The 17,599-nt window shown below is 41.3% G+C and overlaps 1 long non-coding RNA gene across 3 annotated transcripts; it reads left to right on the top strand.

Annotated features, from left to right (window-relative positions):
• Window positions 1–9,188: 9,188 nt before the first annotated feature.
• Window positions 9,189–16,761, top strand: LOC129697396 (uncharacterized). 3 transcript variants are annotated; one of them, XR_008723516.1, is made up of 4 exons: window positions 9,189–9,411; window positions 11,233–11,391; window positions 15,795–15,895; window positions 16,075–16,761. It is a non-coding gene; the product is annotated as an uncharacterized LOC129697396 (long non-coding RNA). The 3 variants fall into 3 exon arrangements; XR_008723514.1 differs by having other exon boundaries at window positions 11,220–11,391; XR_008723515.1 differs by lacking the exon at window positions 11,233–11,391 and having other exon boundaries at window positions 16,075–16,759.
• Window positions 16,762–17,599: the final 838 nt, after the last annotated feature.

The following is a 17,599-nucleotide window of genomic DNA, read 5'->3' as shown; positions in this document are numbered from 1 at the left end:
TCCAACTATTGTCTATTGGTTCTGTATCCAAATGATTCTGATGAAACCCACACCAAGCTTTGGTGAGCAGGACATTGGTGATTAAATGCCACCTCATAACACCACCAATGGCAATTTCTATTACTTTGTTGATGATTATTGTACATGGAGATTTTTTCCTGAAGGTGCTAATGGATGAAATCTTACTTCATTCACCCGTTTGTAATCAGCTGTACTTTGATTTAAGTTGAATACTGAAAGGCTGGGATAGAGTGAATGTGGAGAGGATGTTTCCACCAATGGGAGGGTCTAGGTCCAGAGGCCATAGCCTCAGAGTAAAAGGACAGACCTTTAGAAAGAAGATGAGGAGGAATTTCATTAGTCAGAGGGTGGTGAATCTGTGGAATTAATTGCCACTGAAGGCTGCGGAGGCCGTCGATAGATATTTTTAAGGTGGAGATTGATAGTAAGGGTGTCGGAGGTAATGGGGATAATGCAGGAGAATTTGGTTGAGAGGGAAAGATAGACCAGCCATGATTGAATAACGGAATACACTTGATGGGCCGAATGGCCCAATTCTGCTCCTATGACATATGAACTTAAGAACTTAAGAAAGTAACACCATGTTCAAATCCCTCAGCAGCAGCTGCCACCTATGATTTATCCATCTGAATTGTAGTGGTTATTTTAAGGTAGTGGCCATAATACTATCCCATTGAACACTGAAAAAGAAGAATGAGTTAAAACAAGGAATGTTGCTATAAGGCAATAGTGTTAGCACAATACACTTTCAAAATCCAGGCTAGTAGAGTGTGATTTTTCCAGGAATAACTGGAGATATTTGCAAGGAAAAGTTCATAAAATTGTTTGTTAGCCATTGAAGGTGCTTTATTATGTTAAGCATTCTGGCATCATGTCAATTATGGACATTGTTATCAATTTGTATCAACTTCATTGAGTCATTGCAAGATATTATTTTTCACTGCTTAACATGAATTATTGAAGAGGGAGCAGAGTCAAATAGCCAAATTACTATTTTCTAACTCTCTAAGCTACTAATCATGTTTTCCCTGATGTTAACAAAGTAATATTACATGTGTAGGAAGGAGCTGCAGATGCTGGTTTACACCGAAGATAGACACAAAAAGCTGGAGTTACTCAGCGGGACAGGCAGCATCTCTGGAGAGACGGAATGGGTGACATAATAATAACAATATTACATCATTAATTTATTGTTCTATTTTTATTATTTGATTTATAGGTGTTGCATTTTGGGAAGTCTAACCTGGGCAGGTTCTACACAGTGAATGGCAGGGTTCTGGGAAGTGTTGTAGACGAGAGGGATTCTGGGATGCTGATATATAGTTCCTTGAAAGTTGCATCACAAGTAAATAGGGTGACCAAGAGGGCTTTCGGCACACTGACCTTCATCAGTCAGAGTATTGAGTATAGAAGTTGGGAGCTTATGTTACAGTTGCACAAGACATTGGTGAGGCTACATTTAAAGTTCAGTTTTGGTTACCCTGTTACCGGAAAGATGGAGAGGGTGCAGAGAAGATGTACCACAATGTTGCAGGACTCTAGGTCCTGAGCTGTAGCGAAAGGTTGAGCTGGCTATGACTTTATTCCTTGGAGCTCAGGAGGACGAGTGGTGTTCTTGTAGAGTTGTATAAGATCATGAGAGATATAAATAGAGTAAATGCACATATTACCAAAAGTATGGGGAATCAAGAACCAGAGTAGATAGGTTTAAGGTGAGGGGGGAAATACAAACCTGAGGGGGAATCTTTTTTACACAATGTATGGTAGGTGTACGGAACGAGCTGCCGGATGAGATAGTTGAGGCAGGTACTATAACAATGTTTAAAAAACATTTGGACGTCTATTTTTGGGATAGGTTTGGAGGGATATGGGTCAAACGCAGGCAGGTGGAACTAGTTTGGTGAGTCGAGACAGTGAGTGAATTTAAATAGTTTATTTTACAATGGTAAAACAACGAATAAACTCAGGTTGTTTCGCTAGCCAGAGCTTCGCGAGCCAGAGCTTGTCGGCCCTCTTGGCGAGCTCCATGTGGTCAGTGAAATCGGCACCGTCGAGCATGAGGCGGATGTCATCAGGCATCTGCTCTAAGAACGCCTGTTCGAAGAGCAGACACGGGCGGTGGCCATCCATCAGGGCGAGCATTTCGGCCGTCAGCGTGGACAGCTTGAGATCGCCCAACCCGTCCATGTGTAAGAGGTGGGCGACGCGATCTCTGCGACTAAGCCTGAACGTGCGGAGGAGGAGGGCCTTGAGGCATTTGTTTTTGCGAGCACCGGTGGGTCCTGGAGGAACGGCAGTGGCCGTTAAGCCGTCTCCTGTGTGAGCACGCCGACGATGTGAAAGTACTTGGTGTCGTCTACCACGATGTTGCGGAGATGAAACTACGTTTCTACGTGGGCAAACCAAACCTGTGGCTGTTCGGCCCAGAATACGGGCAGCTTGAGGCCAACGGCATTCTGCTGAGCATCAGGAATGGCGGCAGCTTGCATTCTTGACATTCAATATACGAGTGTACGCGTCGGGGTCACCAGTTTGGCGAGTCAAGACAGTGAGTGAATTTAAATTGTTTTATTTTGCAATGGTAAAACAACGAATAAACTCAGGTCGGTAAGACAGCCAAAAATCGATGCTACTTCCACAAGTGTGGCGCTAGACTGATACAACTTGGTAAAAAGCGCGCAAATATCGCACCCCCTCGCCCGTGCCCACGTGACTGGTGCAACCAATCCGAGGGTTTGACTACTCAAAGTCACCACCAGGTGTTGCTACATTAGTGTAGATAGCACATGTTGGTCCATGTGGGCAAGTTGGGTCATGGGAGCTGTTTCCATGTTGTTGTATGACTATGATTCTCATTTACTTGATATTTAAGCTAAAAGAGGTTGTTATTAATTTGTTGCACCAGTTGCTAATTGATAGGTTGAGTAAAGGTAAATTTAGTTGGGACTGGTTAATGTGGGCCAGTTAAAGCAAATCAATGCAATCCCTCAAAGCAACAAGGACGCTGAACTGAAAGTAAAAGGCCACAGGTGCTGCAAATCTGAAATAAAGCAAAAAAATGCTGGAAATAGTCATCATCTGTAGAAAGAGAAATAGTTAATGTTTCAGATTGAAGATCCCTCACACAAATGGAAATGTGAGAAAACAAGTTGGTGATAATAGGGGTGGGGAGGGGAAAGGAAAAATAGATAGGACGAAAGGATAAGGTCTAGGTTGCTGAGGTGATCCAACTGATCATGAAACTGATTGATTAATAAAATAACAAAGTCAGAGAGAGAGACAGACAGGCAGGTAGACAGACAGACAGACAGAGAACAGGCTCTTTGGTCCAACTTGCTCATGCCAACCTATACAGTATGCCCTATCCACACGTCCCACGTGGCTGCATTTGGCCCATATCTATCTATATATGTCCTATCCATATACAGTGGCTTGCAAAAGTTTTCATACCCCTTGAACTTTTCCACATTTTGTCACGTTACAACCACAAACATAAAAGTATTTTATTGGGATTTTATGTGATAGACCAACACAAAGTGGTGCATAATTGTGAAGTGGAAGGAAAATGATACATGGTTTTCAAATGTTTTTACAAATAAAACACTGAAAAGTGTGGCTTGCAAAAGTATTCAGCCCCCCTGAGTCAATACTTTGTAGAACCACCTTTCGCTGCAATTACAGCTGCAAGTCTTTTGGGGTATGTCTCTACCAGCTTTGCACATCTAGAGACTGACATTTTTGCCCATTCTTCTTTGCAAAATAGCCCAAGCTCAGTCAGATTGGATGGAGAGCGTCTGTGAACAGCAATTTTCAAATCTTGCCAGAGATTCTCAATTGGATTTAGGTCTGGACTTTGACTGGGCCATTCTAACACATGAATATGCTTTGATCTAAACCATTCCATGTAGCTCTGGCTGCATGTTTAGGGTCGTTGTCCTGCTGGAAGGTGAACCTCCGCCCCAGTCTCAAGTCTTTTGCAGACTCTAACAGGATTTCTACCAAGATTGCCCTGTATTTGGCTCCATCCATCTTCCCATCAACTCTGACCAGCTTCCCTGTCCCTGCTGAAGAAAAGCATCCCCACAGCATGATGCTGCCACCACCATGTTTCACAGTGGGGATGGTATGTTCTTGTGATGTGCAGTGTTAGTTTTCCGCCACACATAGCGTTTTGCATTTAAGCCAAAAACGTCAATTTTGGTCTCATCTGACCAGAGCACCTTCCTCCACATGTTTGCTGTGTCCCCCACATGGCTTGTGGCAAACTGCAAATGGGACTTCTTATGGCTTTTTTTTCAACAATGGCTTTCTTCTTGCCACTCTTCCATAAAGGCCCGATTAGTGGAGTGCATGACTAATAGTTGTCCTGTGGACAGATTCTCCCACCTGAGCTGTGGATCTCTGCAGCTCCTCCAGAGTTACCATGCTACTTGGCTGCTTCTCTGATCAATGCTCTCCTTGGCCGGCCTGTCCGTTTAGGTGGACGGCTATGTCTTGGTAGGTTTGCAGTTGTGCCATACTCTTTCCATTTTCGGATGATGGATTGAACAGTGCTCCGTGAGATGTTCAAAGCTTGGGATATTTTTTTATAACCTAACCCTGCTTTAAACTTCTCCACAACTTTATCCCTGACCTGTCTGGTGTGTTCCTTGGGCTTCATGATGCTGTTTGTTCACGAATGTTCTCTAACAAACCTCTGAGGCCTTCACAGAACAGCCGTATTTATACTGAGATTAGATTACACACAAGTGGACTCTATTTACTAATTAGGTGACTTCTGAAGGCAATTGGTTGCACTGGATTTTATTTAGGGGTATCAGAGTAAAGGGGGCTGAATACCTTTGCACGCCACACTTTTCTGTTTTTTATTTGTAAAAAAATTCGAAAACCATGTATCATTTTCCTTCCACTTCACAATTATGCGCCACTTTGTGTTGGTCTATCACATAAAATCCCAATAAAATACATTTACGTTTGTGGTTGTAACGTGACAAAATGTGGAAAAGTTCAAGGGGTATGAATACTTTTCCAAACCACAGTACCTGTCCAAATTTCTTTTAAATGCTGTTATAGCACCAACCTCACCAACCTCCACTGGCAGCTCACTTCATATACTCTCCACTCTCTGTGTGAAAAGATTCCCCCTCATGTTCCTACTAAATCTTTCCGAACTCACCTTCAACATAGTTACTCTGGTTCTTGATTCCCCTAATCCGGGTAAAACACTCATGTTCATCCACCCGATCTATTCCCTTCATGATCTTATACACCTCTATAACATCATCCCTCATTCTCCTGCACTTAAAGTAAGAAAGACCTAGCCTGCCCAACCTCTCCCTATAGCTCAAGTCCTGGCAACATCCTTGTAAATTTTCCCTGCACTCTTTCAAGTTTAACAAAATCCTTCCTACAGCAGGGTCACTATAATGGACCACAATACTCTGAAAGTGGCCTCATCCACATCTCGTACAAACTATAACATAACATTGCAACTTCTATACTCAATACCCTGACTGGTGAAGGCCAATGTACTGAAAGCCCTCTTGACCACCCTATCTACCTGTGATACCACTTTCAAGAAACTACGAACCTGTACTCCTAGATTCCTTTGCTAAGCAACTCTCCCCAGGGCCCTGACATCCACCGTGAAGGTCCTGCCCTGGTTTGTCTTCCCCTAATGCAACACATCACGTTTATCTGCATTTAGTTCCATTAACCATTCTTCGCCCATTTGGCAATTGATCAAGATCCTGCTGTAAATTTTGATACCCATCTTTGCTATCTACGATGCAACCTACTTTGGAGTCATCTACCAACTTTCTAATCATGCCTTCTTCATTATCAACTAGATCATGGATGTAGACCACAAACATCACTGGGCCCAGCACCGATCCTTGAGGCACACCACGAGTCACAGGCCTCCTGTCCAAAAAACAAGATACCACCATCACCCTTTCATGAAGTCAATTCTTTATCCAGTTGGTTAGCTCTCCTTGTACCCCTGTGCAATCTAACCTTCCAGAGCATCCGACCATGTGGAACCTTTCAAAATGCCTTGCAGAAGTCCGTATAAACAACTTCTATGGCTTTGCCCTCATCAACCTTTTTGATTACTTCAAAACATGCAATCAGATTCATGCCAAGTTTCCTCACTTACAAAACCATTCCGACTATTTCTAATCCCCCTATTTATCCAATTGTATAACTGAGAACCCTCTCCAGTAATTTGCCTACCTCAGATGTTAGGCACACTGGTCTATAGTTCCTAGGCTTTTCCTTGTTGTTCTGATGAAAACAGTAAAAATAAGTTGTAAGACATTTTCAAATTTGATAATAAGTCCCAAAGGAATTAATGTGCCCAGGTGAAAGAGGATATGCTGTTCTTCTAGCTTATGTTAAGCTTCATTGGTACAGGGCAAGGAAGGATTCACAGATACTCTAAATAGGTCACAGTTGATCATAAGTGTGCTGATGGGGAGATATTAGTGAAGGGATTATGGAATCATTAAATCTTTATTTTTTTGGTAATTTATTCCACAAGATCTTTGGGTTTATCAAACATGATGTTTTCAATATTTTGCATTATGAAGTCAAAGGCGATATACAATTTCAGTCAATTTAACATTGTTAAGACAGTATTGCTATGTTGTCAGAAGGATTTCGTATGTGCTGTCAGATAATTCAAATCTTCATTTCAGACAAAGAAATGTTCCAGAAATTGTGGGGAAATATTATACTGTATCCAGATGTGGACTTCAGTTTCAAGATTCAAAGAAATTAAAAAAGAAGTCTCAATAACTCAAAAGTAGTTGCATAAGGTAGGTATGTTACAAAACTTACCTTCAGCGGTGCTGCAGTTCTGCCACTGGCCATGTGAGCGATTTTGGAGCATTTGATGGGGGGGGGGGGGGGTTAAAACGCGTTTTTTTCCTACCTTGTCCTGGATTATATATTGTTGGAGTGCAAGCTTTTGCTGAAGAATTGTTCCAACGGCCGATCTGTGTTTTTTTTTTTAATCGCCCGACATGTTCAGCGTTGGAGTAATTTTAAAATCGGCTTCTAAAGCCGTCAACGTCGACAACGGGGACGGATTTCAGGTACGGGACTGGTAAAGGAAAGCCGTTTATTTTATGTATAAAAGTGCTCCTTAAGATGCCTTTTATTCACATTTTTCATTGTGAAATTGTGATTTTTTTCCCCATACGAACTGGCAGTATTTTTCCTGCCAATATGGGGTTTAAATTCACCTCAACCGCAACATTCCAAATGATCGCGTTCCAGAAAAACCCACTCGCAAGATGATTTAAACGGCCATTAATTTACAGGTATTATACATTAAATTCCTTTCATTTGGCCTATAAATCCATGACTATGAGATTTAAAAATTATGTTATATTGTGAATTCTGTTGTGAATGTTATTTGGACACTTAGGCTATTAAAAAATGTTAATCTTTTCTTAAGAAATTGATAGATGTTTAGATCTAGTAATTGAATTTTGTAATTAGCTACAACTAGGTAACTAACTAATTATATGCTTTAATTTCAAGTCATCTAAGTAAGATTGTTTCATATTTGTTTCAGCATGCTTCAAACTGAACATTTATTTCAGTTCTCTTAATTTTTAAGAAAGTTATGGGCTTTTGACTGTCCTCGATCACAGCTTTTGAGTTAAGTCAATGGAAAAGCAATAGGGAACAAGATGCTAATTTCCGAGTATGAAAATGGCCATAACTTTTTTAATACTGATGATATGAAAGTGAATTAGGTGTCAAATTAAACGTCTTTTTATGCTTTATCTGATGGGATAAATTGCAGAGTTGATTTTTTTAATCTCAAAATGTTGGTAACATTGCTACATAAGGTTGAGTTAACATCATTTAAAGTGTTCCGCCATGAAGTACCACCATCATAGTGCATTTGTTTCAAGCACTATTCTGAAATATTATTTGTTATTTTCTCTCAGATGATGCAAACTTTGAACAATGTTCTGCCTATTATTTTGAAAAACATTTGCTCGGTTTAGAGTTAAGTATATTAATATGACTGAGGTACAGTGAAAAGCTTTTGCTTGTGTGCTGTCAAATCGAATCAGATAATAGTGCACATTAATATAATCAAGCTAAAGTACAAAATGTAGAGAGAAGAGAAAGATACAGTGCGGAATATTGTGTATGGGAAATACAGGACATAGCCTGTGGTGAATACAGGTAATGTAGATGCCCTTAGAGTGCAATATCACAATTCTTTATACATTAAGAGAGCACCACAAGGGTGTTTATTATAAAATACCATCAAAGCATGTAGCTTTGGCCGATTTATTTTGTCTAGGCGATTTGGGTGCAATTTACTGTTAACATAGAATAAGTTACCCAGGACCAAGCTCAGAAGGATAATACCTTCTCATTCTTTTGTCTACCCCCACAGCAATTCCCCCAGAGCGCACGCCGGGGGCTCTAACACCAAGACCCGGTGTGCGACCTCGCACCACACGGCGTGGCTTTAATGGCCACGGGACAATCGCCATCGCCAGCCGGGGGCTTTGACTTTGACTCTGACATCGGGGGGGGGGGGGGGGGGGGGGGGAGTGCAGTGGAGAGATAAGTTTTTTTGGCCTTCCATCACAGCTATGTGATGGATGTTTATGTAAAATGTAATTATGTTGAGTCTGGGGTCTATTTGTGTGTAATGTATGGCTGCAGAAACGGCATTTCGTTTGGACCTCCAGGGGTCCAAATGACAATTAAATTGACTCTTGACTCTTGACTCTTGACTCTCTTGACTCTTGAAACATGAAACATGTGCCAAACAACTCTACTTTATGTTCAAGAAGGAACTGCAGATGCTGGAAAACCGAAGGTACACAAAAATGCTGGAGCAACTCAGCGGGTGCAGCAACATCTATGGAGCTAAGGAAATAGGTAACGTTTCGCGCCAAAACCCTTCTTCAGATTGATAGCCAGAGTGAACAACACCGGAAATTGGAGGAACAGCACCTCGTATTACGCTTGGAGAGCCTGCATCCGGTGGGCATGAACATTGAATTCTCCCAATTTTGTTAGCCTTTGCTGTCTCCTCCCCTTCCTTAGCCCTCGAGCTGTCTCCTCCCATCCCCCAGCCCTCGGGCTCCTCCCCCTCCCTTTTTTTTCCTTCCTTTTCCCTGCCACCCCCTTTCAGTCTGAAGAAGGGTTTCGGCCCGAAACGTTGCCTATTTCCTTCACTCCATAGATGCTGCTGCACCCGCTGAGTTTCTCCAGCATTTTTGTGTACCAACTCTACTTTATGGTTTGGTCCTTCAAGGCATTAAACAGAAGGGCTTCCGATATACCATATGTAGAATCCAGGACCATGCTGTGAAGCAGAGTTTTGGAAAATAATGACAATCAACTGAAGTAAGTGAGAGTTCATCGCCCACCCTGGCATGTCACCATGCACCCTGGAGATGGAGTTAGCTGCACATCTATCCCCATTCTTATTAGTATAATACAATATTTAATAACCCTATGATGGTCTATAAAATAATTATCCATATCTTGGTGATTCATCTTTTCTGGTTGCGAGGCTTTCAGCAAGAATCATGTCAAAATGAAAATATAGGGAAGATTTATCACAGCAGTGTATCTAGCTGCTGGAGCGCAAGCTTTTACTTACTCTGAATATTACAGAATTGTATATTCCATACAGCAGTTTACCCACTGGGGCTCCTTACTGGAAATGGATATGTACCACCCTAATTTCCCTCTCCATTAAAATAAGTGAATACTCAATAGTGGGGAATATTCACTCCAGTTTTCAACATTTTTTCTCTGCAAGTAAACATTTACACAGGCAGGGTTAATATATATAATATTTATGCAGGAAATGCCTCATTTACAAATATATAAATCTTATGCACTTTCTAAGACAAATTTCATGGTATATTAATGGAATGTATTAATTGAAAGGAGAAGCATATGGTCAAATAGAACTCTGCAAATATGTTGCCACTTTGACTCCAGAGGTCTATTGGACAATTTCCTTGTTGAGTTTAGTTTGAGTTTAGCAAATGTGTCAGTAGTGGGATTCGGTCTCACACCTCCAGTGAAGACTGCGAGCTGTAAGACCTGGGATGTCAACGACTGATTCCTGGGATGTCAGGACTTTCATATGAGGAAAGACTGGATAGGCTCGGCTTGTACTCGCTAGAATTTAGAAGATTGAGGGGGGTACTTATAGAAACGTACAAAATTCTTAAGGGGTTGGACAGCTTAGATGCAGGAAGATTGTTCCCGATGTTGGGGAAGTCCAGAACAAGGGGTCACAGTTTAAGGATAAGGGGGAAATCTTTTAGGACCGAGATGAGAAAAACATTTTTCACACCGAGAGTGGTGAATCTCTGAAATTCTCTGCCACAGAAGGTAGTTGAGGCCAGTTCATTGGCTATATTTAAGAGGGAGTTAGATGTGGCCCTTGTTGCTAAAGGGATCAGGGGGTATGGAGAGAAGGTACAGGATACTGAGTTGGATGATCAGCCATGATCATATTGAATGGCGGTGCAGGCTCGAAGGGCCGAATGGCCGAATGGCCTACTCCTGCCCATATTTTCTATGTTTCTATGAACGCAGTGCCTCACTGCTCAGCCATCCTGGTGTATGCTATGCCATCCTTACAATGTTATTATTGCATTCTATTACTACACTAATATAATATAGTTTGTCTTAGAAAATGTATAAGAATTATATTTTAAAGAAACTCTTTGCTTTATTGTAAATTTAAATTCCCTGAGTCATGGTTCCACTTTAATACCATTTGCAGGTATCAGTTAAGGTGGCACAGTGGCACAGTTGATAGCATTGTTGCTCACAGCTCTGGTGACGTGTTCAATCCTGACATCTGGTTCTATCTTTGTGGAGTGTACATGTGCTCCCTGTAATTGTGTGCGTTTCCTCTAGGTGCTCCACTTTCCTCCCACATCATTTGACTGCTGCAAACATTTCAGAGGAATCTGGGAGAAGTTGATGGGAATGTAGGGAGAATTATATGGGATTATGTGGGATTAGTGTAAATGGATGCTTGATGGTCAATATAAATTCAGGATGCTAAAATATCTATCCCCACATTGTATAACTCTAACTCTATGTAGTTGTAAATAATCGTCAAAATGCCATGTAATTACTTCTGTGTTGTTATTCAATATTTTCACACAAACCGTTAATCTCAGCCATTATTTTCAGAAAGAAGCACCTAAATAAGATGAATATTCTCCCAAGAAACAACGGACTTTCAATTTATTGCTAGTCAGTAATAATAATACTACTATTAGGTGTCATCAATGTTTATTAAAGAATATGAATGGGGCCGCCAATACCTACAGTGCTGTTGTGGATGTAAATGTAAGTGGACCATTTGATTTAGGCTATGAGCATTGGTTTCAGCATTACATGTTTAAAATTGATACACCTCAATTGATATCATAGAGTGAACCAATTTTCCTAAATTATAAATTGTGCTAAGCAATGCCCAGATAAATCAACATATGTATACAGAGCTGAATACGAATACAGTGTGAAGATGGGTCTCAATCTGAAACGTGATCACTCTGTGAAAACATCACCCATCCATTTTCTCTCAAGATGCTGCCTGTCCCGCTGAGTTACTCCAGCATTTTGTATCTACCTGCGATTTAAACCAGTATCTACAGTTCATTCCTACGTATACAGAGCGATTAATATTGGTAAAAAAATTGGTTAGAGGCACAATTTTGTTTTATGTCATAGGATCAAAGCATCATAAAGTAGGGAAACAGACCCTTTGCCCCAACTTGTTCTGGCTGATCAAGTTGTATAGTTGAGGTCTCCTTTGCCTGCGTGGAACCCATATCCCTTGAAACCTTTTCTATTCACATACCTTTCTAAATATCTTTTAAAAGTCATCATTGTACCTACAGCTAGTTGGGATCCTTCTTCAGACTGATTGTAATAGGGGAGAGAAAGCTGGAAGAGATGGCACTATCCAGGAATCCAACTCTCTTCCAAGTTTCATCACCTCTACTACAATCACTCTGAAGAAGCCCAAACCAAAACAGCTCCAACACTCTTTGCATGGATAAATTGTCCCTTGGGTCCCTTTTTAAATATTTTCCCTCTCACCTTTCTCCCGCCTCCCATGTTCCAAGGAAGGAAGTCCAAGTCTATAATTCAAACTCTCCAACACTGGGCTTGGACCAGCTCGGGGTGGGCCAAGGAGTGAATGATGAAACTTAACTGAAAAGAATGAAGTAGAAACATAGAAAAATAGGTGCAGGAGTAGGCCATTCGGCCCTTTGAACCAGCACCACCATTCAATATGATAAGGGCTGATAATCCTAAATCAGTACCCCTTTCCTGCTTTTCCCCCCATATACCTTGATTCCTTTTGCCCTAAGAGCTAAATCTAACTCTCTCTTGGTAAATATAACTCTCTATTGGTAAATTAATCTGGGACAGGACTTACAAAGTAAAGGATAGAACCCTGGAAAGTATTATAGAGCAGCGAGACTTAAGGGTGTACTGGTACACACTCCCTGAAAGTAGCAACGCAGGTAGATAGGATAGTGAACAAGGCATTTGGCCTACTTGCCTTCATCAGTAAGGACAGTGAGTACGGGATTTGGGAAAGCTGTACAAAATATAGCTACTAGGAATTGGAGATGCGCTTTACTAAAAAAGACACAAAATGTGAACACTGCCCAGTCCATCATCGGCTCTGACCTCCCCACCATCGAGGGGATCTATCGCAGTCGCTGCCTCAAAAAGGCTGCCAGCATCATGAAAGATCCACACCATCCTGGCCACTCACTCATCTCCCCGCTGCCTTCAGGTAAAGGGTACAGGAGCCTGAAATCTGCAACATCCAGGTTCAGGAATAGCTGCTTCCCCACAGCAATCAGGCTATTAAACTCCTCAAACAAAACTCTGATCATTGTCTATTGCACTTTATCTGTTTATTTATGTTTGTGTATATATATTCATTGGTATATGGTCACACTGATCTGATCTGTTCTGTATTTATTTATGCCTACTATATTCTGTTGCGTTGAAGCAACAAAAGAATTTCATGCTGCTGCACCCGCTGAGTTTCTCCAGCTTTTCTGTGTAACCTCCGAAAGAATTTCATTGTCCTATCTGGCTGACCCATTAAGTTACTCCTGCACTTTATACTTTATATTTAGCTGTATAAGATGCAACACCACATTTGGAACATTATGTGCAGTGCTGGTCACCCGGATATAGGAAGGATGTCATTAAACTGGAAAGAGTGCAGAGAAGATTTATAAAGATGTTGCCTGGACTCGAGGGCCTGAGCTATGGTGAGGGGTCAGGCTTTATTCCTTGCGGTGCATGAGTCTAAGTGGTAATCTTATAGAGGTGTATAAAATTGTGAGGTGTATTGAAAAGGTAAATGCATAGTGACATTTTACCCATCAAGAACCAGACGATAATAGGAACCTCAGTGGCAATAGTTTCACCTGGATGGTGGTGGGTATATGGTACATTGCCAGAGGAAGTATTTGAGGCAGGTTCTATGGAACAACAATATTGAGAGCTATATTCTGAACTCTGTATCTTCACCTTTGCCCAATCTATTGTACTTGAGTTTGACTTGATTGTAGCAATGTATGGCAATTTAAAGGAGATGCAGTAACAGAGGAAAGTGGATTAGGGTACTATGAAGGAGTAACTCTGTAAATAGAAGCAAATAATACAGTAGGAGGTAGCAAAGTATTATACATCACCATTTATGCATTAGCTAAGGTATTGTGGATGATAAAAATGTGGTATATCTTCACTGTAATGGAACATAGAGTAGCAGGGATTACCAGATTATTTTCCTTGGAGCAGAGAAGTGTGATTTAATCTTGAAGGGCTCCAGTGGGATAAGTAATGAAAAATCATTATCATTGTAGGGCTTATTAGCAGTGGACATAGAGCTCAGGCAATTGGCTGGACCACAAGAGGGTGGCTATGGATATTTTAACATTTGCCAACTGAATTGTTTAATAATGATACACTATATGGAGCAACATCAGCCACCGTATACATTGACACAAGGAACTGCACATGCAGGAATCTTGAGCAAAACACAAAATGCTGGAGGGACTCAATGGGTCAGACAACATCTGTGGGGGAATTGACAAATGAAGTTTTGGGTCGGGATCCTTTTTCAGTCTGATGATCAGATTGAACAAGGGTGCCAACCTGAAATGTTGACTGTCCATTCCCTCCACAGAGACAACCTGATCCACTGAGTTCCTCCAGCACTTTGTGTTTTAGTCACTATACTGTACATGGCCTTGTTTGACCACCAAAACATTTGGCTCCATCAATCAGTAGGGAGCGAAGAACACCCTCTTCATTTTAACTACATCCTTGCTGACATTACAATGCATTTCTTTTTTTTTTTAAATTTTTACCAGCAGTCTTGAATAGTTAAACTAAAGCACTGGGATTCATTTCAGTTTAGTAGACTTATGGACAATAAAATAGACTGTTTCTGTATCAACTGAACTACATTAATTAGTATAATTAGGTATCACAATATTGCTTTGAATTAATTACTCATGTACACCTCGTATATAATTTCTAATGGAGCTAAGATCACTCCAAGGCAAAAGTGCTTCATCTCTCTCACTGAGTGAGAAAAAGTGATCATTACATGTGGCCCTCATACACCTCCTAGTGGCCACATAAGGTTGGCTCTTGTAGAAGTTACAACGAAAGAAGCTCACACAGCAAACTTCTCAGTAACTTATCCATTGAGTAGTTGTGCAAATATTTGGGTGTAGAACTCAGGTGTGACACTCAATGCTTAAACAAAGCAAATAGCCACTTACACAGAGTAACATGGTCGATTTATTCCCCGAGAACTCAACCAAAACAAATCCTCGTGTATTCTATTTTCCTCCTTGCATAGAAACATAGAAGATAGGTGCAGGAGTAGGCCATTTGGCTCATTTGAGCCAGCAACTCCATTCAATATGATCATGGTTGATCACCCAAAATCAGTACTCTGTTCTTGCTTTTTACCCATATCCCTTGATTCCGTTAGCCCTAAGAGCTAAATCTAACTCCCTCTTGAAAACATCCAGTGAATTGGCCACTGCCTTCAGGGAGAAAGTGAAGGCTTTGGAGAGGGTGCAGAAAAGGTTCACCACTCTGCTGCCTGGATTAGTGGGTATTAGCTACAGGGAGAGGTTGGACAGACTTGGATTGTTTCCTCCAGAGGGGCAGAGGTTGCAGGGAGACCTGAAAGAAGTATATAAATTATGAGAGGCATAGATAAGTAGACAGTCAGAACCTTTTTCTGAGGGTGACATTTTCAAAGATTAGAAGGGATAGGGGAATGATAAGAGAGGCAAAACTTGAAAGAGATGATTGGTGCAAGATGTTTGGAGGAGGGTGGGTGCTAAGATCACGCTGCTTGGGGCAGTGGTGAAGGTAGATACAACAGTGATGTTTAAGAGGCTCTTAGATAGGAACATTAATTTGCAGTGAATGAAGGGTTATAGATCATGCGTAGGTAGATGACATTAGTTTATCTTGGCATCATGTTTAGCACTGTGGGCTGAAGGGCCTGTTCCTGTGCTGTACTATTCTATGTTCTATATTTTGTAAGTCAGGAAGAGGTTGTTGGGACAGTGGCAGTGGTGGTGAGGGGAGTGGGGTAAGATATTAAAAAATCAAGCAATATCACAGTGTTTCCACAGCTTTTTGTACTAGGAATAATCACCCAAGTATTAAATTAAATGTATCTTTAGTTCCAGAACCATGAAATTCTTCATCTATGTTGTAATCTTTGAACATTTATTGAGGAAAACCCATGTCTTCCATGGAAAAAGAAATACAATGTTGATTATCTGTAAGTATCGATTATAATTGTCACAGTGAATCAATAAAAGCAAATTGTTCATCGGTGAAAATCTTAAATCTAATTGGAACCTCATTAGCTCCGTTGATGTAGGTATTATATAGTCATCTCCTTAGTATATATTGAATTCACAATGTACCTTATTCATCATGATCATTCATCTTTTACAGATACGCCATAGAAAGCATTTTATCAGCATGGTTTGGGAACAGATCAATCCAAGACCGCAAGACAGTACAGAGAATTATGTACGCAGCCTAGACCATCCAAGGGCCACCAGTGTTGAATCTCCTCCCGGCGCAGCCTGGGGACGTCGGGAGCTGCGGACTCCGGTGGGAAGCGGTCGATTTGGAGGTCTAAGCCGCTGAGGTTGGCCTCCCGTTCCGACGTCGTAGTGCCAACATCCTGACGAGCGGGCCTGAGCGGCGGGCTGCCCGTAGCAGCGACTGTGGAGGTTTCCGGATGCCCCGACCACGGGTGAACATCAGAGGAAGATGACTGACTTTGGTGCCCTCCCTCGCAGTGGGAAACTTTTGATTCTGCTGTGTGGGGATGTTTCATGTTTGAAGTCCATCGTGTGTTGTGTACTTTATTTTATTGTATGGCTGTTATGGTGATCACATTTCACTATGCCAACTGGCACATGTGACAAATGAATGTATCTTGTATCTTGTATCACACAATCCATCCTCCATTCCATTGACTCCATTTGCACTTCACGCTGCCTCGGCAAGGCCACCAGCATAATCAAGGACGAATCTCACACTGGTCACTCCCTCTTCTTCCCTCTCTCACCAGGCAACAGGTACAAACATGTGAAAACGCACACCTCCAGATTCAGAGAGAGTTTCTTCCCAGCTGTTAAAAATATTCAGACTCTGCTTTCATCGCTCTGTTTTTTTTAAATAAATTTGAGATATATTAAATGTATAAGGTATTAAATTTTACTTCAGAGCGAAGGAAATAGGCAACGTTTCGGGCCGAAACCTTTCTTCAGACCAAAACTTCGGACCGAAATGTTGCCTATTTCCTTCGCTTCATAGATGCTGCCTCACCCGCTGAGTTTCTCCAGCATTTTTGGCTACCTTCGATTTTCCAGCATCTGCAGTTCATTCTTAAATAAATTCTACTTCATCCTAGATTCCTTGTTTTTGTTTTTAAATCACAATCATTGTGTTCAAGCTTCCATTAGATCTCATGACCAAATCCATCCTGATTATCTGTTCGACAGTGTAAGATGTTTTATCTCCATGGTGCTACATTTGGTCAGATCAGTACCCGACATCCCGTGCATCCTATTGTTGTGCCACAGTGGGGCACCAATGAGACACATGACAGTCTCAGAATTCTGCTCATTTGTTATCGGTGAGTTTACATGAACACTACTGCTGTTCTTTAATACAGTCATCCATCATTACTGTTGTGCTAACCAGCTCCTTAAAGTAAGTGTCAGAAGTGTCAGGTCAAATAAGGTTGTAGTAGGGGATTTTAACTTTCCCAATATAGATTGCGTAAATCACAGTGTGAAGGGTTTAAATGGGGTGCAATTCCTCAAAAGTGTTCAGGAGAATTTTCTTCAGCAGTATGTAGAGGCCCCCCACATGTGAGAGGGCAAAGCTGGATCTAGTATAGGGAAATTGGGAAAGGCAAGTTAATGAAGTGTTTGTGGAGAAGCCTTTTGGGACCAGTGACCAC

The sequence above is a fragment of the Leucoraja erinacea genome, chromosome 5, assembly GCF_028641065.1.
Source record: "Leucoraja erinacea ecotype New England chromosome 5, Leri_hhj_1, whole genome shotgun sequence".
Lineage (NCBI taxonomy): Eukaryota > Metazoa > Chordata > Chondrichthyes > Rajiformes > Rajidae > Leucoraja > Leucoraja erinaceus.
This window is presented reverse-complemented; position numbering and strand designations above follow the sequence as displayed.